We start from the raw sequence: 21,612 nt of genomic DNA, 5'->3' as shown, positions 1-21,612 counted from the left end.
CGAATATTCCATCTGTACATGGAGGAGTTCTTCTTTGTCCACCCATTTGTTGGTGGACTTTTTGGTTACTTCCATATCTTGGCTATTGTAATACTGTGCCATGCAGATTTGCCTGCCTGTGTCTTTCCAATTCTTTCTTCTTAGATTATAGGTCGAGGAGTGGGCCTGCTGGATCATACGGTAGCTCAATGTTTACCTTTTTAAGGCACCTCCATTCTGTTCTCATTCGTGGCCCTTTTCAAGTTACGTCCCACTTGAAGTTGAGGGTATGCATTTCTCCACAACACCTTCAGCATTTATTGTTTGTAGTTTCCTTGCTGATGGTTATTCTGACAAGTGTGAGCTGATACCTCTTTGTGGTTGAATTCGCCTGTGCCTCATAATCCGTTGAAATTGAGCTTTAAGGCATGTCCTTTTTATTTTTCAACCTGTGATTACCCCTTAGTTCTTCAAAGTGTTCTCTTAAAGTATGTGTCACATTTTGAAATGTTTTGGCCATTACCTCCCTCAAGACATTTTGAGGGTAGGTTTCATTTACAGTTCTGCAGTACTTGTTCCTATGAAATGACCATTAGCACAGGCTTTAAAGCTGCTTTTGCAGGTAAATGCCAGAGCGCGGCAGCCTTTCTATGTCCCCACCATGGTAACTAGGGAAAAGCCCTTGCGGCCTGTGGTGTTTCTCGGTTATAAATTAGAGTGGAGTGTGCCCGGACAAACCCACACAAGCTGATGTCTCCTTACTTTTGTTGGATTTTTAAATTTAATTTTTAGTTTTTATTGGAGTAATTCCCCAGTGTGCACGTGGACCACTTCTACTTTGCGCATTCCTCAGTTGATGGACATTTTCATTGCTTCCAAGTGTTGGCTATGGTAAATATTGTTGGAGTGCAGGATTGCCAGCCTGTGACTTTTTGATTCTCATTTTCTCAGTTGATAGGCCCAACAGTGGGTGTGATTGATTGACTGGTAGCACCGTGTTTCCCTTTTCAAAGCACCTTCTTTGTGTTTTCATTAGTGGCTCTTACCACGTCCCCCTTAGAATCGAGGGTATGCATTTCTCCACAATCGATTTAGCATTTATTGTTTGCTGCCTTTATGCTAATGGCCCTACTGGCTGCTGTATGCTGATAGGGTTTTGTAATTTGGGTTTGCATGTCTTTGAAAATTCGTAAAACTCATCATGTTTCTCCACCGTTTTCTTTTCTGTTAAAAAAAAGGAAACAGTTGGGAGTACAATATATCTCTTGAAAATGTCTTCTTGGAAGATTGCCCTATTTTGAAATTTTTGGTCGATTTTCCACCTCAGAATTTTTTTAGAGAGCAGGTGTCATTTCCCGAACTGCTAGTTTGGTGAATATTTAGTGACCATTAGCAATGGGTTTAAAGCTACTGTTGTGGGAAGTGGCCTCAAGTAGGCAGCATTTCTCCACTCCCAAATCTGGGTACTAGGGCAGCAGAGCCTTTCTGGAAGTCGTGTTCCTAGGTTGTAAATTAAATTGGAATGTGCCTGGAGAAACCCCCATAAGTTTATGTCTCATTATTTCTTCTTGGTTTTAAATTTTTTTTTAATTGGGGTAAAGCTTCGAATATTGTCTGTCCTAGGTGTACACAATCTGGTTCATTTGTACATTATATATGTCTATTCAAGTACAGATCCTCTTCCCATGTAAAATGTTACAGAGGGTTCCACAGACCTCCCTTGCTAGATGGTCGGTCTTTTTGAGATATGTATATACTATGTGTTTGTATACTTATAGCAACACTAATCTTAACTTATCCATTCCCCTCACCTTTCCTTTTATATGAGCATATTTTTTTTTCGAAGTCTGTGAGTGTCTTTCTCTGTGGAAATATATTCATTTGTGTCAGTTATTAGATAACGCCTATAAGTGATATCATAGAATACAGGTCTTTGGTTTCCGAGTTACCTCATGTTTCGTGATTATCTCCAGACTCATTTGTGGTGCCTCAAAGAGCAATGGTTCATTGTTTTCCATGGCTAATATTCCATTGTGTACATGGACCACTTCTTCTTTATCCATTCACCTCTTGTTGGATATTTTGATTGCTTCACTGTCTTGCCTAATGTGAATAAGGCTGCACTGCAGTTTTGCGGCCTGTGTCTTCTCGATTCCTGTCTTCTCAGGTGAGAGGTCCAATGGTGCGCCTGCTGGACTGAATGGTACCTCCATTTTTACTTTTAAACACAGCTCCTTTCTCTTCTCATTATTGGCTGTTACCCCGTTACGTCTCACCAGCAGGTAGAGGGGACACAGTTCTTAAAAACCCCGTCAGCATTTATTGTTTGTAGACATTTTGCTGATGGTCAGTCGACTGGTCTAAGTTGAAACTTTTTGTAGATTAGATTGCATGGGTCTAACACTCCCTGAGGTTTTGCTTTTATCCATTTTCCTTTTTTTTTAAAAGAGCGTGAGTAAAACTTAACTCCTCATACTCTCTTCTTGAAACATTTGCCTGTTTTGAATTTTTTTGTCCATTTCCTACTTCAGCACAATTTTTTAGGGCAGGTGTCCTTTACAGCCCTGAGTCCTTGTGAATGTTAAGTGACCATTAGCTGTGAGTTTAAAGCTGCTCTTGCAGGAAACGGCCACAAGGTGGCAGCATTTCTCCTTTACCAAATTTGGTAACTGGGGAAACAGAGCCTTAATGGAAGTGGTGTTCTAGGTTGTAAATTCGAATGGAATGTGCCAGGAAAAAAGCACTTTATGTTTATGTCTCATTACTTCTTGTTCATAATTGTAATTTACTTTTTATTTTTTATCCCAGCAAATTTGATTACAATGGTTTGTTTGTTCTAGGTGTGCAAGATGTGGTTCTTTCACACATATACGTGTATCTATTCTTCCTCGCATCCTTTTCCCATGTAGGTTATGACACAATGTTGAGTAGTCTTCTCCTGGTCTTCCGTACGTCTTTGGTGATTATATATTTCACATGGTATGTATATCTCTGTTAACCCCAATATGGTAATGTATCCAATCCTCATCCCTTTCTATTTGGTGAACCATCAGTTTTTTTAATGAATCTGTGATTGCCTTTCTCTGTGGAAATATCTTCATTGGTATCAATTTTTAAGTAACTCCTAAAAGTGATATGATAGGATATGTGTCTTTTGCTTTCTCACTTACTACAGGTGGCGTGATTACGTCTAGACTCATGTATGGTGCTGTAAATGGCATTGTTTCATTTTTTTCACTAGCGAATATTCCATCTGTACATGGAGGAGTTCTTTGTCCACCCATCTGTTTGTGGACTTTTTGGTTACTTCCATATCTTGGCTATTGTAATACTGTGCCATGCAGATTTGCCTGCCTATGTCTTTCCAATTCTTTCTTCTTAGATTATAGGTCGAGGAGTGGGCCTGCTGGATCATACGGTAGCTCAATGTTTACCTTTTTAAGGCACCTCCATTCTGTTCTCATTCGTGGCCCTTTTCAAGTTACGTCCCACTTGAAGTTGAGGGTATGCATTTCTCCACAACACCTTCAGCATTTATTGTTTGTAGTTTCCTTGCTGATGGTTATTCTGACAAGTGTGAGCTGATACCTCTTTGTGGTTGAATTCGCCTGTGCCTCATATTCCGTTGAAATTGAGCTTAAGGCATGTCCTTTTTATTTTTCAACCTGTGATTACCCCTTAGTTCTTCAAAGTGTTCTCTTAAAGTATGTGTCACATTTTGAAATGTTTTGGCCATTACCTCCCTCAAGACATTTTGAGGGTAGGTTTCATTTACAGTTCTGCAGTACTTGTTCCTATGAAATGACCATTAGCACAGGCTTTAAAGCTGCTTTTGCAGGTAAATGCCAGAGCGCGGCAGCCTTTCTATGTCCCCACCATGGTAACTAGGGAAAAGCCCTTGCGGCCTGTGGTGTTTCTCGGTTATAAATTAGAGTGGAGTGTGCCCGGACAAACCCACACAAGCTGATGTCTCCTTACTTTTGTTGGATTTTTAAATTTAATTTTTAGTTTTTATAGGAGTAATTCCCCAGTGTGCACGTGGACCACTTCTACTTTGCGCATTCCTCAGTTGATGGACATTTTCATTGCTTCCAAGTGTTGGCTATGGTAAATATTGTTGGAGTGCGGGATTGCCAGCCTGTGACTTTTTGATTCTCATTTTCTCATTTGATAGGCCCAACAGTGGGTGTGACTGATTGACTGGTAGCACCGTGTTTCCCTTTTCAAAACACCTTCTTTGTGTTTTCATTAGTGGCTCTTACCACGTCCCCCTTAGAATCGAGGGTATGCATTTCTCCACAATCGATTTAGCATTTATTGTTTGCAGCATGTATGTTAATGGCCCTACTGGCTGCTGTGTGCTGATAGGGTTTTGTAATTTGGGTTTCCATGTCTTTGAAAATTCGTAAAACTCATCATTTTTCTCCACCGTTTACTCTTCTGTTAAAAAAAAGGAAACAGTTGGGAGTACAATATATCTCTTGAAATTTTCTTCTTGGAAGGTTGCCCTATTTTGAAATTTTTCGTCTATTTTCCACCCCAGAATTTTTTTAGAGAGCAGGTGTCATTTCCCGAACTGCAAGTTTGGTGAATATTTAGTGACCTTTGTCAATGGGTTTAAAGCTGCTGTTGTGGGAAGTGACCTCAAGCAGGCAGCATTTCTCCACTCCCAAATCTGGGTACTAGGGCAGCAGAGCCTTTCTGGAAGTCGTGTTCCTAGGTTGTAAATTAAATTGGAATGTGCATGGAGAAACCCCCATAAGTTTATGTCTCATTATTTCTTCTTGGTTTTAATTTTTTTTTTAATTGGGGTAAAGCTTAGAATATTGTTTGTCCTAGGTGTACACAATCTGGTTCATTTGTACATTATATATGTCTATTCAAGTACAGATCCTCTTCCCATGTAAAATGTTACAGAGGGTTCCACAGACCTCCCTTGCTACATGGTCGGTCTTTTTGTGATATGTATATACTATGTGTTTGTATACATAGAGCAACACTAATCTTAACTTATCCATTCCCCCCACCTTTCCTTTTAGATGAGCATAGTTTGTTTTCTAAGTCTGTGAGTGTCTTTCTCTGTGGAAATATATTCATTTGTGTCAGTTATTAGATAACGCCTATAAGTGATATCATAGAATACAGGTCTTTGGTTTCCGAGTTACCTCATGTTTCGTGATTATCTCCAGACTCATTTGTGGTGCCTCAAAGAGCAATGGTTCATTGTTTTCCATGGCTAATATTCCATTGTGTACATGGACCACTTCTTCTTTATCCATTCACCTCTTGTTGGATATTTTGATTGCTTCACTGTCTTGGCTATTGTGAATAAGGATGCACTGCAGGTTTTGCGGCCTGTGTCTTCTCGATTCTTGTCTTCTCAGGTGAGAGGTCCAATGGTGCGCCTGCTGGACTGAATGGTACCTCCATTTTTACTTTTAAACACAGCTCCTTTCTGTTCTCATTATTGGCTGTTACCCCTTTACGTCTCACCAGCAGGTAGAGGGGACACAGTTCTTAAAAACCCCGTCAGCATTTATTGTTTGTAGACATTTTGCTGATGGTCAGTCGACTGGTCTAAGTTGAAACTTTTTGTAGATTAGATTGCCTGGGTCAAACACTCCCTGAGGTTGAGCTTTTATGCATTTTCCTTTTTTTTTTAAAAGAGCGTGAGTAAAACTTAACTCTTCATACTCTCATCTTGAAACATTTGCCTGTTTTGAATTTTTTTGTCCATTCCCTACTTCAGCACAATTTTTTAGGGCAGGTGTCCTTTACAGCCCTGAGTCCTTGTGAATGTTAAGTGACCATTAGCTGTGAGTTTAAAGCTGCTCTTGCAGGAAACGGCCACAAGGTGGCAGCATTTCTCCTTTACCAAATTTGGTAACTGGGGAAACAGAGCCTTAATGGAAGTGGTGTTCTAGGTTGTAAATTCGAATGGAATGTGCCAGGAAAAAAGCACTTTATGTTTATGTCTCATTACTTCTTGTTCATAATTGTAATTTACTTTTTATTTTTTATCCCAGCAAATTTGATTACAATGGTTTGTTTGTTCTAGGTGTGCAAGATGTGGTTCTTTCACACATATACGTGTATCTATTCTTCCTCGCATCCTTTTCCCATGTAGGTTATGACACACTGTTGAGTAGTCTTCTCCTGGTCTTCCGTACGTCTTTGGTGATTATATATTTCACATGGTATGTATATCTCTGTTAACCCCAATATGGTAATGTATGCAATCCTCATCCGTTTCTATTTCGTGAACCATCAGTTTTTTTAATGAATCTGTGATTGCCTTTCTCTGTGGAAATATCTTCATTGGTATCAATTTTTAAGTAACTCCTAAAAGAGATATGATAGGATATGTGTCTTTTGCTTTCTCACTTACTACAGGTGGCGTGATTACGTCTAGACTCATGTATGGTGCTGTAAATGGCATTGTTTCATTTTTTTCACTAGCGAATATTCCATCTGTACATGGAGGAGTTCTTCTTTGTCCACCCATCTGTTTGTGGACTTTTTGGTTACTTCCATATCTTGGCTATTGTAATACTGTGACATGCAGATTTGCCTGCCTGTGTCTTTCCAATTCTTTCTTCTTAGATTATAGGTCGAGGAGTGGGCCTGCTGGATCATACGGTAGCTCAATGTTTACCTTTTTAAGGCACCTCCATTCTGTTCTCATTCGTGGCCCTTTTCAAGTTACGTCCCATTTGAAGTTGAGGGTATGCATTTCTCCACAACACCTTCAGCATTTATTGTTTGTAGTTTCCTTGCTGATCGTTATTCTGACAAGTGTGAGCTGATACCTCTTTGTGGTTGAATTCGCCAGTGCCTCATAATCCGTTGAAATTGAACTTTAAGGCATGTCCTTTTTATTTTTCAACCTGTGATTACCCCTTAGTTCTTCAAAGTGTTCTCTTAAAGTATGTGTCACATTTTGAAATGTTTTGGCCATTACCTCCCTCAAGACATTTTGAGGGTAGGTTTCATTTACAGTTCTGCAGTACTTGTTCCTATGAAATGACCATTAGCACAGGCTTTAAAGCTGCTTTTGCAGGTAAATGCCAGAGGGCGGCAGCCTTTCTATGTCCCCACCATGGTAACTAGGGAAAAGCCCTTGCGGCCTGTGGTGTTTCTCGGTTATAAATTAGAGTGGAGTTTGCCCGGACAAACCCACACAAGCTGATGTCTCCTTACTTTTGTTGGATTTTTAAATTTAATTTTTAGTTTTTATTGGAGTAATTCCCCAGTGTGCACGTGAACCACTTCTACTTTGCGCATTCCTCGGTTGATGGACATTTTCATTGCTTCCAAGTGTTGTCTATGGTAAATATTGTTGGAGTACAGGATTGCCAGCCTGTGACTTTTTGATTCTCATTTTCTCAGGTGATAGGCCCAGCAGTGGGTGTGATTGATTGACTGGTAGCACCGTGTTTCCCTTTTCAAAGCACCTTCTTTGTGTTTTCATTAGTGGCTCTTACCACGTCCCCCTTAGAAATGAGGGTATTTATTTCTCCACAATCGATTTAGCATTTATTGTTTGCTGCATTTATGCTAATGGCCCTACTGGCTGCTGTGTGCTGATAGGGTTTTGTAATTTGGGTTTGCATGTCTTTGAAAATTCGTAAAACTCATCATTTTTCTCCACCGTTTACTTTTCTGTTAAAAAAAAGGAAACAGTTGGGAGTACAATATATCTCTTGAAATTTTCTTCTTGGAAGGTTGCCCTATTTTGAAATTTTTCGTCTATTTTCCACCCCAGAATTTTTTTAGAGAGCAGGTGTCATTTCCCGAACTGCAAGTTTGGTGAATATTTAGTGACCTTTAGCAATGGGTTTAAAGCTGCTGTTGTGGGAAGTGACCTTAAGCAGGCAGCATTTCTCCACTCCCAAATCTGGGTACTAGGGCAGCAGAGCCTTTCTGGAAGTCGTGTTCCTAGGTTGTAAATTAAATTGGAATGTGCATGGAGAAACCCCCATAAGTTTATGTCTCATTATTTCTTCTTGGTTTTAAATTTTTTTTTTAAGTGGGGTAAAGCTTCGAATATTGTCTGTCCTAGGTGTACAAAATCTGGTTCATTTGTACATTATATATGTCTATTCAAGTACAGATCCTCTTCCCATGTAAAATGTTACAGAGTGTTCCACAGACCTCCCTTGCTACATGGTCGGTCTTTTTGAGATATGTATATACTATGTGTTTGTATACATAGAGCAACACTAATCTTAACTTATCCATTCCCCCCACCTTTCCTTTTAGATGAGCATAGTTTGTTTTCTAAGTCTGTGAGTGTCTTTCTCTGTGGAAATATATTCATTCGTGTCAGTTATTAGATAACGCCTATAAGTGATATCATAGAATACAGGTCTTTGGTTTCCGAGTTACCTCATGTTTCGTGATTATCTCCAGACTCATTTGTGGTGCCTCAAAGAGCAATGGTTCATTGTTTTCCATGGCTAATATTCCATTGTGTACATGGACCACTTCTTCTTTATCCATTCACCTCTTGTTGGATATTTTGATTGCTTCACTCTCTTGGCTATTGTGAAAAATGCTGCACTGCAACTTTTGCGGCCTGTGTCTTCTCGATTCCTGTCTTCTCAGGTGAGAGGTCCAATGGTGCGCCTGCTGGATTGAATGGTACCTCCATTTTTACTTTTAAACACAGCTCCTTTCTGTTCTCATTATTGGCTGTTACCCCTTTACGTCTCACCAGCAGGTAGAGGGGACACAGTTCTTAAAAACCCCGTCAGCATTTATTGTTTGTAGACATTTTGCTGATGGTCAGTCGACTGGTCTAAGTTGAAACTTTTTGTAGATTAGATTGCATGGGTCTAACACTCCCTGAGGTTGACCTTTTATCCATTTTCCTTTTTTTTTAAAAGAGCGTGAGTAAAACTTAACTCCTCATACTCTCTTCTTGAAACATTTGCCTGTTTTGAATTTTTTTGTCCATTTCCTACTTCAGCACAAATTTTTAGGGCAGGTGTCCTTTACAGCCCTGAGTCCTTGTGAATGTTAAGTGACCATTAGCTGTGAGTTTAAAGCTGCTCTTGCAGGAAACGGCCACAAGGTGGCAGCATTTCTCCTTTACCAAATTTGGTAACTGGGGAAACAGAGCCTTAATGGAAGTGGTGTTCTAGGTTGTAAATTCGAATGGAATGTGCCAGGAAAAAAGCACTTTATGTTTATGTCTCATTACTTCTTGTTCATAATTGTAATTTACTTTTTATTTTTTATCCCAGCAAATTTGATTACAATGGTTTGTTTGTTCTAGGTGTGCAAGATGTGGTTCTTTCACACATATACGTGTATCTATTCTTCCTCACATCCTTTTCCCATGTAGGTTATGACACAATGTTGAGTAGTCTTCTCCTGGTCTTCCGTACGTCTTTGGTGATTATATATTTCACATGGTATGTATATCTCTGTTAACCCCAATATGGTAATGTATCCAATCCTCATCCCTTTCTATTTGGTGAACCATCAGTTTTTTTAATGAATCTGTGATTGTCTTTCTCTGTGGAAATATCTTCATTGGTATCAATTTTTAAGTAACTCCTAAAAGTGATATGATAGGATATGTGTCTTTTGCTTTCTCACTTACTACAGGTGACGTGATTACGTCTAGACTCATGTATGGTGCTGTAAATGGCATTGTTTCATTTTTTTCACTAGCGAATATTCCATCTGTACATGGAGGAGTTCTTCTTTGTCCACCCATCTGTTGGTGGACTTTTTGGTTACTTCCATATCTTGGCTATTGTAATACTGTGCCATGCAGATTTGCCTGCCTGTGTCTCTCCAATTCTTTCTTCTTAGATTATAGTTCGAGGAGTGGGCCTGCTGGATCATACGGTAGCTCAATGTTTACCTTTTTAAGGCACCTCCATTCTGTTCTCATTCGTGGCCCTTTTCAAGTTACGTCCCACTTGAAGTTGAGGGTATGCATTTCTCCACAACACCTTCAGCATTTATTGTTTGTAGTTTCCTTGCTGATGTTTATTCTGACAAGTGTGAGCTGATACCTCTTTGTGGTTGAATTCGCCTGTGCCTCATAATCCGTTGAAATTGAGCTTTAAGGCATGTCCTTTTTATTTTTCAACCTCTGTTTGCCCCTTAGTTCTTCAAAGTGTTCTCTTAAAGTATGTGTCACATTTTGAAATGTTTTGGCCATTACCTCCCTCAAGACATTTTGAGGGCAGGTTTCATTTACAGTTCTGCAGTACTTGTTACTATGAAATGACCATTAGCACAGGCTTTAAAGCTGCTTTTGCAGGTAAATGCCAGAGGGCGGCAGCCTTTCTATGTCCCCACCATGGTAACTAGGGAAAAGCCCTTGCGGCCTGTGGTGTTTCTCGGTTATAAATTAGAGTGGAGTGTGCCCGGACAAACCCACACAAGCTGATGTCTCCTTACTTTTGTTGGATTTTTAAATTTAATTTTTAGTTTTTATTGGAGTAATTCCCCAGTGTGCACGTGGACCACTTCTACTTTGCACATTCCTCGGTTGATGGACATTTTCATTGCTTCCAAGTGTTGGCTCTGGTAAATATTGTTGGAGTGCAGGATTGCCAGCCTGTGACTTTTTGATTCTCATTTTCTCAGTTGATAGGCCCTGCAGTGGGTGTGATTGATTGACTGGTAGCACCGTGTTTCCCTTTTCAAAGCACCTTCTTTGTGTTTTCATTAGTGGCTCTTACCACGTCCCCCTTAGAATCGAGGGTATGCATTTCTCCACAATCGATTTAGCATTTATTGTTTGCTGCCTTTATGCTAATGGCCCTACTGGCTGCTGTATGCTGATAGGGTTTTGTAATTTGGGTTTGCATGTCTTTGAAAATTCTTAAAACTCATCATGTTTCTCCACCGTTTTCTTTTCTGTTAAAAGAAAGGAAACAGTGGGGAGTACAATATATCTCTTGAAAATGTCTTCTTGGAAGATTGCCCTATTTTGAAATTTTTGGTCGATTTTCCACCTCAGAATTTTTTTAGAGAGCAGGTGTCATTTCCCGAACTGCAAGTTTGGTGAATATTTAGTGACCATTAGCAATGGGTTTAAAGCTGCTGTTGTGGGAAGTGGCCTCAAGTAGGCAGCATTTCTCCACTCCCAAATCTGGGTACTAGGGCAGCAGAGCCTTTCTGGAAGTCGTGTTCTTAGGTTGTAAATTAAATTGGAATGTGCCTGGAGAAACCCCCATAAGTTTATGTCTCATTATTTCTTCTTGGTTTTAAAATTTTTTTTAATTGGGGTAAAACTTCGAATATTGTCTGTCCTAGGTGTACACAATCTGGTTCATTTGTACATTATATATGTCTATTCAAGTACAGATCCTCTTCCCATGTAAAATGTTACAGAGGGTTCCACAGACCTCCCTTGCTAGATGGTCGGTCTTTTTGAGATATATATATACTATGTGTTTGTATACATATAGCAACACTAATCTTAACTTATCCATTCCCCCCACCTTTACTTTTAGATGAGCATAGTTTGTTTTCTAAGTCTCTGAGTGTCTTTCTCTGTGGAAATATATTCATTCGTGTCAGTTATTAGATAACGCCTATAAGTGATATCATAGAATACAGGTCTTTGGTTTCCGAGTTACCTCATGTTTCGTGATTATCTCCAGACTCATTTGTGGTGCCTCAAAGAGCAATGGTTCATTGTTTTCCATGGCTAATATTCCATTGTGTACATGGACCACTTCTTCTTTATCCATTCACCTCTTGTTGGATATTTTGATTGCTTCACTCTCTTGGCTATTGTGAAAAATGCTGCACTGCAACTTTTGCGGCCTGTGTCTTCTCGATTCCTGTCTTCTCAGGTGAGAGGTCCAATGGTGCGCCTGCTGGATTGAATGGTACCTCCATTTTTACTTTTAAACACAGCTCCTTTCTGTTCTCATTATTGGCTGTTACCCCTTTACGTCTCACCAGCAGGTAGAGGGGACACAGTTCTTAAAAACCCCGTCAGCATTTATTGTTTGTAGACATTTTGCTGATGGTCAGTCGACTGGTCTAAGTTGAAACTTTTTGTAGATTAGATTGCATGGGTCTAACACTCCCTGAGGTTGACCTTTTATCCATTTTCCTTTTTTTTTAAAAGAGCGTGAGTAAAACTTAACTCCTCATACTCTCTTCTTGAAACATTTGCCTGTTTTGAATTTTTTTGTCCATTTCCTACTTCAGCACAATTTTTTAGGGCAGGTGTCCTTTACAGCCCTGAGTCCTTGTGAATGTTAAGTGACCATTAGCTGTGAGTTTAAAGCTGCTCTTGCAGGAAACGGCCACAAGGTGGCAGCATTTCTCCTTTACCAAATTTGGTAACTGGGGAAACAGAGCCTTAATGGAAGTGGTGTTCTAGGTTGTAAATTCGAATGGAATGTGCCAGGAAAAAAGCACTTTATGTTTATGTCTCATTACTTCTTGTTCATAATTGTAATTTACTTTTTATTTTTTATCCCAGCAAATTTGATTACAATGGTTTGTTTGTTCTAGGTGTGCAAGATGTGGTTCTTTCACACATATACGTGTATCTATTCTTCCTCGCATCCTTTTCCCATGTAGGTTATGACACAATGTTGAGTAGTCTTCTCCTGGTCTTCCGTACGTCTTTGGTGATTATATATTCACATGGTATGTATATCTCTGTTAACTCCAATATGGTAATGTATCCAATCCTCATCCCTTTCTATTTGGTGAACCATAAGTATTTTAATGAATCTGTGATTGCCTTTCTCTGTGGAAATATCTTCATTTTTATCAATTTTTAAGTAACTCCTAAAAGTGATATGATAGGATATGTGTCTTTTGCTTTCTCACTTACTACAGGTGGCGTGATTATGTCTAGGCTCATGTATGGTGCTGCAAATGGCATTTTTTCATTTTTTTCACTAGCGAATATTCCATCTGTACATGGAGGAGTTCTTCTTTGTCCACCCATATGTTGGTGGACTTTTTGGTTACTTCCATATCTTGGCTATCGTAATAATGTGCCATGCAGATTTGCCTGCCTGTGTCTTTCCAATTCTTTCTTCTTAGATTATAGGTGGAGGAGTGGGCCTGCTGGATCATATGGTAGCTCAATGTTTACCTTTTTAAGGCACCTCCATTCTGTTCTCATTCGTGGCCCTTTTCAAGTTACGTCCCACTTGAAGTTGAGGGTATGCATTTCTCCACAACACCTTCAGCATTTATTGTTTGTAGTTTCCTTGCTGATGGTTATTCTGACAAGTGTGAGCTGATACCTCTTTGTGGTTGAATTCACATGTGCCTCATTATCCGTTGAAATTGAGCTTTAAGGCATGTCCTTTTTATTTTTCAAGCTGTGATTACTCCTTAGTTCTTCAAAGTGATCTCTTAAAATATGTGTCACATTTTGAAATGTTTTGGCCATTACCTCCCTCAAGACATTTTGAGGGCAGGTTTCATTTACAGTTCTGCAGTACTTGTTCCTATGAAATGACCATTAGCACAGGCTTTAAAGCTGCTTTTGCAGGTAAATGCCAGAGGGCGGCAGCCTTTCTATGTCCCCACCATGGTAACTAGGGAAAAGCCCTTGCGGCCTGTGGTGTTTCTCGGTTATAAATTAGAGTGGAGTGTGCCCAGACAAACCCACACAAGCTGATGTCTCCTTACTTTTGTTGGATTTTTAATTTAATTTTTAGTTTTTATTGGAGTAATTTCCCAGTGTGCACGTGGATCACTTCTACTTTGTGCATTCCTCGGTTGATGGACATTTTCATTGCTTCCAAGTGTTGGCTATGGTAAATATTGTTGGAGTGCAGGATTGCCAGCCTGTGACTTTTTGATTCTCATTTTCTCAGGTGATAGGCCCAGCAGTGGGTGTGACTGATTGACTGGTAGCACCGTGTTTCCCTTTTCAAAGCACCTTCTTTGTGTTTTCATTAGTGGCTCTTAGCACGTCCCCCTTAGAATCGAGGGTATGCATTTCTCCACAATCGATTTAGCATTTATTGTTTGCAGCATGTATGTTAATGGCCCTACTGGCTGCTGTGTGCTGGTAGGGTTGTGTAATTTGGGTTTGCATGTCTTTGAAAATTCGTAAAACTCATCATTTTTCTCCACCGTTTACTTTTCTGTTAAAAAAAAGGAAACAGTTGGGAGTACAATATATCTCTTGAAATTTTCTTCTAGGAAGGTTGCCCTATTTTGAAATTTTTGGTCGATTTTCCACCCCAGAATTTTTTTAGAGAGCAGGTGTCATTTCCTGAACTGCAAGTTTGGTGAATATTTAGTTACCTTTAGCAATGGGTTTAAAGCTGCTGTTGTGGGAAGTGACTTCAAGCAGGCAGCATTTCTCCACTCCCAAATCTGGGAACGAGGGCAGCAGAGCCTTTCTGGAAGTCGTGTTCCTAGGTTGTAAATTAAATTGGAATGTGCATGGAGAAACCCCCATAAGTTTATGTCTCATTATTTCTTCTTGGTTTTAATTTTTTTTTTTAATTGGGGTAAAGCTTAGAATATTGTTTGTCCTAGGTGTACACAATCTGGTTCATTTGTACATTATATATGTCTATTCAAGTACAGATCCTCTTCCCATGTAAAATGTTACAGAGGGTTCCACAGACCTCCCTTGCTAGATGGTCGGTCTTTTAGAGATATGTATATACTATGTGTTTGTATACATAGAGCAACACTAATCTTAACTTATCCATTCCCCCCACCTTTCCTTTTAGATGAGCATAGTTTGTTTTCTAAGTCTGTGAGTGTCTTTCTGTGTGGAAATATATTCATTTGTGTCAGTTATTAGATAACGCCTATAAGTGATATCATAGAATACAGGTCTTTGGTTTCCGAGTTACCTCATGTTTCGTGATTATCTCCAGACTCATTTGTGGTGCCTCAAAGAGCAATGGTTCATTGTTTTCCATGCCTAATATTCCATTGTGTACATGGACCACTTCTTCTTTATCCATTCACCTCTTGTTGGATATTTTGATTGCTTCACTGTCTTGGCTATTGTGAATAAGGCTGCACTGCAGCTTTTGCGGCCTGTGTCTTCTGGATTCTTGTCTTCTCAGGTGAGAGGTCCAATGGTGCGCCTGCTGGACTGAATGGTACCTCCATTTTTACTTTTAAACACAGATCCTTTCTCTTCTCATTATTGGCTGTTACCCCTTTACGTCTCACCAGCAGGTAGAGGGGACACAGTTCTTAAAAACCCCGTCAGCATTTATTGTTTGTAGACATTTTGCTGATGGTCAGTCGACTGGTCTAAGTTGAAACTTTTTGTAGATTAGATTGCATGGGTCTAACACTCCCTGAGGTTGAGCTTTTATCCATTTTCCTTTTTTTTTAAAAGAGCGTGAGTAAAACTTAACTCCTCATACTCTCTTCTTGAAACATTTGCCTGTTTTGAATTTTTTTGTCCATTTCCTACTTCAGCACAATTTTTTAGGGCAGGTGTCCTTTACAGCCCTGAGTCCTTGTGAATGTTAAGTGACCATTAGCTGTGAGTTTAAAGCTGCTCTTGCAGGAAACGGCCACAAGGTGGCAGCATTTCTCCTTTACCAAATTTGGTAACTGGGGAAACAGAGCCTTAATGGAAGTGGTGTTCTAGGTTGTAAATTCGAATGGAATGTGCCAGGAAAAAAGCACTTTATGTTTATGTCTCATTACTTCTTGTTCATAATTGTAATTTACTTTTTATTTTTTATCCCAGCAAATTTGATTACAATGGTTTGTTTGTTCTAGGTGTGCAAGATGTGGTTCTTTCACACATATACGTGTATCTATTCTTCCTCGCATCCTTTTCCCATGTAGGTTATGACACAATGTTGAGTAGTCTTCTCCTGGTCTTCCGTACGTCTTTGGTGATTATATATTCACATGGTATGTATATCTCTGTTAACTCCAATATGGTAATGTATCCAATCCTCATCCCTTTCTATTTGGTGAACCATAAGTATTTTAATGAATCTGTGATTGCCTTTCTCTGTGGAAATATCTTCATTTTTATCAATTTTTAAGTAACTCCTAAAAGTGATATGATAGGATATGTGTCTTTTGCTTTCTCACTTACTACAGGTGGCGTGATTATGTCTAGGCTCATGTATGGTGCTGCAAATGGCATTTTTTCATTTTTTTCACTAGCGAATATTCCATCTGTACATGGAGGAGTTCTTCTTTGTCCACCCATATGTTGGTGGACTTTTTGGTTACTTCCATATCTTGGCTATCGTAATAATGTGCCATGCAGATTTGCCTGCCTGTGTCTTTCCAATTCTTTCTTCTTAGATTATAGGTGGAGGAGTGGGCCTGCTGGATCATATGGTAGCTCAATGTTTACCTTTTTAAGGCACCTCCATTCTGTTCTCATTCGTGGCCCTTTTCAAGTTACGTCCCACTTGAAGTTGAGGGTATGCATTTCTCCACAACACCTTCAGCATTTATTGTTTGTAGTTTCCTTGCTGATGGTTATTCTGACAAGTGTGAGCTGATACCTCTTTGTGGTTGAATTCGCATGTGCCTCATTATCCGTTGAAATTGAGCTTTAAGGCATGTCCTTTTTATTTTTCAAGCTGTGATTACTCCTTAGTTCTTCAAAGTGATCTCTTAAAATATGTGTCACATTTTGAAATGTTTTGGCCATTACCTCCCTCAAGACATTTTGAGGGCAGGTTTCATTTACAGTTCTGCAGTACTTGTTCCTATGAAATGACCATTAGCACAGGCTTTAAAGCTGCTTTTGCAGGTAAATGCCAGAGGGCGGCAGCCTTTCTATGTCCCCACCATGGTAACTAGGGAAAAGCCCTTGCGGCCTGTGGTGTTTCTCGGTTATAAATTAGAGTGGAGTGTGCCCAGACAAACCCACACAAGCTGATGTCTCCTTACTTTTGTTGGATTTTTAATTTAATTTTTAGTTTTTATTGGAGTAATTTCCCAGTGTGCACGTGGATCACTTCTACTTTGTGCATTCCTCGGTTGATGGACATTTTCATTGCTTCCAAGTGTTGGCTATGGTAAATATTGTTGGAGTGCAGGATTGCCAGCCTGTGACTTTTTGATTCTCATTTTCTCAGGTGATAGGCCCAGCAGTGGGTGTGACTGATTGACTGGTAGCACCGTGTTTCCCTTTTCAAAGCACCTTCTTTGTGTTTTCATTAGTGGCTCTTAGCACGTCCCCCTTAGAATCGAGGGTATGCATTTCTCCACAATCGATTTAGCATTTATTGTTTGCAGCATGTATGTTAATGGCCCTACTGGCTGCTGTGTGCTGGTAGGGTTGTGTAATTTGGGTTTGCATGTCTTTGAAAATTCGTAAAACTCATCATTTTTCTCCACCGTTTACTTTTCTGTTAAAAAAAAGGAAACAGTTGGGAGTACAATATATCTCTTGAAATTTTCTTCTAGGAAGGTTGCCCTATTTTGAAATTTTTGGTCGATTTTCCACCCCAGAATTTTTTTAGAGAGCAGGTGTCATTTCCTGAACTGCAAGTTTGGTGAATATTTAGTTACCTTTAGCAATGGGTTTAAAGCTGCTGTTGTGGGAAGTGACTTCAAGCAGGCAGCATTTCTCCACTCCCAAATCTGGGAACGAGGGCAGCAGAGCCTTTCTGGAAGTCGTGTTCCTAGGTTGTAAATTAAATTGGAATGTGCATGGAGAAACCCCCATAAGTTTATGTCTCATTATTTCTTCTTGGTTTTAATTTTTTTTTTAATTGGGGTAAAGCTTAGAATATTGTTTGTCCTAGGTGTACACAATCTGGTTCATTTGTACATTATATATGTCTATTCAAGTACAGATCCTCTTCCCATGTAAAATGTTACAGAGGGTTCCACAGACCTCCCTTGCTAGATGGTCGGTCTTTTTGAGATATGTATATACTATGTGTTTGTATACATAGAGCAACACTAATCTTAACTTATCCATTCCCCCCACCTTTCCTTTTAGATGAGCATAGTTTGTTTTCTAAGTCTGTGAGTGTCTTTCTCTGTGGAAATATATTCATTTGTGTCAGTTATTAGATAACGCCTATAAGTGATATCATAGAATACAGGTCTTTGGTTTCCGAGTTACCTCATGTTTCGTGATTATCTCCAGACTCATTTGTGGTGCCTCAAAGAGCAATGGTTCATTGTTTTCCATGCCTAATATTCCATTGTGTACATGGACCACTTCTTCTTTATCCATTCACCTCTTGTTGGATATTTTGATTGCTTCACTGTCTTGGCTATTGTGAATAAGGCTGCACTGCAGCTTTTGCGGCCTGTGTCTTCTGGATTCTTGTCTTCTCAGGTGAGAGGTCCAATGGTGCGCCTGCTGGACTGAATGGTACCTCCATTTTTACTTTTAAACACAGATCCTTTCTCTTCTCATTATTGGCTGTTACCCCTTTACGTCTCACCAGCAGGTAGAGGGGACACAGTTCTTAAAAACCCCGTCAGCATTTATTGTTTGTAGACATTTTGCTGATGGTCAGTCGACTGGTCTAAGTTGAAACTTTTTGTAGATTAGATTGCATGGGTCTAACACTCCCTGAGGTTGAGCTTTTATCCATTTTCCTTTTTTTTTAAAAGAGCGTGAGTAAAACTTAACTCCTCATACTCTCTTCTTGAAACATTTGCCTGTTTTGAATTTTTTTGTCCATTTCCTACTTCAGCACAATTTTTTAGGGCAGGTGTCCTTTACAGCCCTGAGTCCTTGTGAATGTTAAGTGACCATTAGCTGTGAGTTTAAAGCTGCTCTTGCAGGAAACGGCCACAAGGTGGCAGCATTTCTCCTTTACCAAATTTGGTAACTGGGGAAACAGAGCCTTAATGGAAGTGGTGTTCTAGGTTGTAAATTCGAATGGAATGTGCCAGGAAAAAAGCACTTTATGTTTATGTCTCATTACTTCTTGTTCATAATTGTAATTTACTTTTTATTTTTGATCCCAGCAAATTTGATTACAATGGTTTGTTTGTTCTAGGTGTGCAAGATGTGGTTCTTTCACACATATACGTGTATCTATTCTTCCTCGCATCCTTTTCCCATGTAGGTTATGACACACTGTTGAGTAGTCTTCTCCTGGTCTTCCGTACGTCTTTGGTGATTATATATTTCACATGGTATGTATATCTCTGTTAACCCCAATATGGTAATGTATGCAATCCTCATCCGTTTCTATTTGGTGAACCATCAGTTTTTTTAATGAATCTGTGATTGCCTTTCTCTGTGGAAATATCTTCATTGGTATCAATTTTTAAGTAACTCCTAAAAGAGATATGATAGGATATGTGTCTTTTGCTTTCTCACTTACTACAGGTGGCGTGATTACGTCTAGACTCATGTATGGTGCTGTAAATGGCATTGTTTCATTTTTTTCACTAGCGAATATTCCATCTGTACATGGAGGAGTTCTTCTTTGTCCACCCATGTGTTTGTGGACTTTTTGGTTACTTCCATATCTTGGCTATTGTAATACTGTGACATGCAGATTTGCCTGCCTGTTTCTTTCCAATTCTTTCTTCTTAGATTATAGGTCGAGGAGTGGGCCTGCTGGATCATACGGTAGCTCAATGTTTACCTTTTTAAGGCACCTCCATTCTGTTCTCATTCGTGGCCCTTTTCAAGTTACGTCCCATTTGAAGTTGAGGGTATGCATTTCTCCACAACACCTTCAGCATTTATTGTTTGTAGTTTCCTTGCTGATGGTTATTCTGACAAGTGTGAGCTGATACCTCTTTGTGGTTGAATTCGCCTGTGCCTCATAATCCGTTGAAATTGAACTTTAAGGCATGTCCTTTTTATTTTTCAACCTGTGATTACCCCTTAGTTCTTCAAAGTGTTCTCTTAAAGTATGTGTCACATTTTGAAATGTTTTGGCCATTACCTCCCTCAAGACATTTTGAGGGTAGGTTTCATTTACAGTTCTGCAGTACTTGTTCCTATGAAATGACCATTAGCACAGGCTTTAAAGCTGCTTTTGCAGGTAAATGCCAGAGGGCGGCAGCCTTTCTATGTCCCCACCATGGTAACTAGGGAAAAGCCCTTGCGGCCTGTGGTGTTTCTCGGTTATAAATTAGAGTGGAGTTTGCCCGGACAAACCCACACAAGCTGATGTCTCCTTACTTTTGTTGGATTTTTAAATTTAATTTTTAGTTTTTATTGGAGTAATTCCCCAGTGTGCACGTGGACCACTTCTACTTTGCGCATTCCTCGGTTGATGGACATTTTCATTGCTTCCAAGTGTTGTCTATGGTAAATATTGTTGGAGTACAGGATTGCCAGCCTGTGACTTTTTGATTCTCATTTTCTCAGGTGATAGGCCCAGCAGTGGGTGTGATTGATTGACTGGTAGCACCGTGTTTCCCTTTTCAAAGCACCTTCTTTGTGTTTTCATTAGTGGCTCTTACCACGTCCCCCTTAGAAATGAGGGTATTTATTTCTCCACAATCGATTTAGCATTTATTGTTTGCTGCATTTATGCTAATGGCCCTACTGGCTGCTGTGTGCTGATAGGGTTTTGTAATTTGGGTTTGCATGTCTTTGAAAATTCGTAAAACTCATCATTTTTCTCCACCGTTTACTTTTCTGTTAAAAAAAAGGAAACAGTTGGGAGTACAATATATCTCTTGAAATTTTCTTCTTGGAAGGTTGCCCTATTTTGAAATTTTTCGTCTATTTTCCACCCCAGAATTTTTTTAGAGAGCAGGTGTCATTTCCCGAACTGCAAGTTTGGTGAATATTTAGTGACCTTTAGCAATGGGTTTAAAGCTGCTGTTGTGGGAAGTGACCTTAAGCAGGCAGCATTTCTCCACTCCCAAATCTGGGTACTAGGGCAGCAGAGCCTTTCTGGAAGTCGTGTTCCTAGGTTGTAAATTAAATTGGAATGTGCATGGAGAAACCCCCATAAGTTTATGTCTCATTATTTCTTCTTGGTTTTAAATTTTTTTTTTAATTGGGGTAAGGCTTCGAATATTGTCTGTCCTAGGTGTACACAATCTGGTTCATTTGTACATTATATATGTCTATTCAAGTACAGATCCTCTTCCCATGTAAAATGTTACAGAGGGTTCCACAGACCTCCCTTGCTACATGGTCGGTCTTTTTGAGATATGTATATACTATGTGTTTGTATACATAGAGCAACACTAATCTTAACTTATCCATTCCCCCCACCTTTCCTTTTAGATGAGCATAGTTTGTTTTCTAAGTCTGTGAGTGTCTTTCTCTGTGGAAATATATTCATTTGTGTCAGTTATTAGATAACGCCTATAAGTGATATCATAGAATACAGGTCTTTGGTTTCCGAGTTACCTCATGTTTCGTGATTATCTCCAGACTCATTTGTGGTGCCTCAAAGAGCAATGGTTCATTGTTTTCCATGGCTAATATTCCATTGTGTACATGGACCACTTCTTCTTTATCCATTCACCTCTTGTTGGATATTTTGATTGCTTCACTCTCTTGGCTATTGTGAAAAATGCTGCACTGCAACTTTTGCGGCCTGTGTCTTCTCGATTCCTGTCTTCTCAGGTGAGAGGTCCAATGGTGCGCCTGCTGGATTGAATGGTACCTCCATTTTTACTTTTAAACACAGCTCCTTTCTGTTCTCATTATTGGCTGTTACCCCTTTATGTCTCACCAGCAGGTAGAGGGGACACAGTTCTTAAAAACCCCGT

Source organism: Eschrichtius robustus, chromosome 9 (assembly GCF_028021215.1).
Source record: "Eschrichtius robustus isolate mEscRob2 chromosome 9, mEscRob2.pri, whole genome shotgun sequence".
Classification (NCBI taxonomy): Eukaryota; Metazoa; Chordata; class Mammalia; order Artiodactyla; family Eschrichtiidae; genus Eschrichtius; species Eschrichtius robustus.
The sequence above is the reverse complement of the archived record's forward strand: the minus strand, read 5'-3'. Positions refer to the sequence as shown.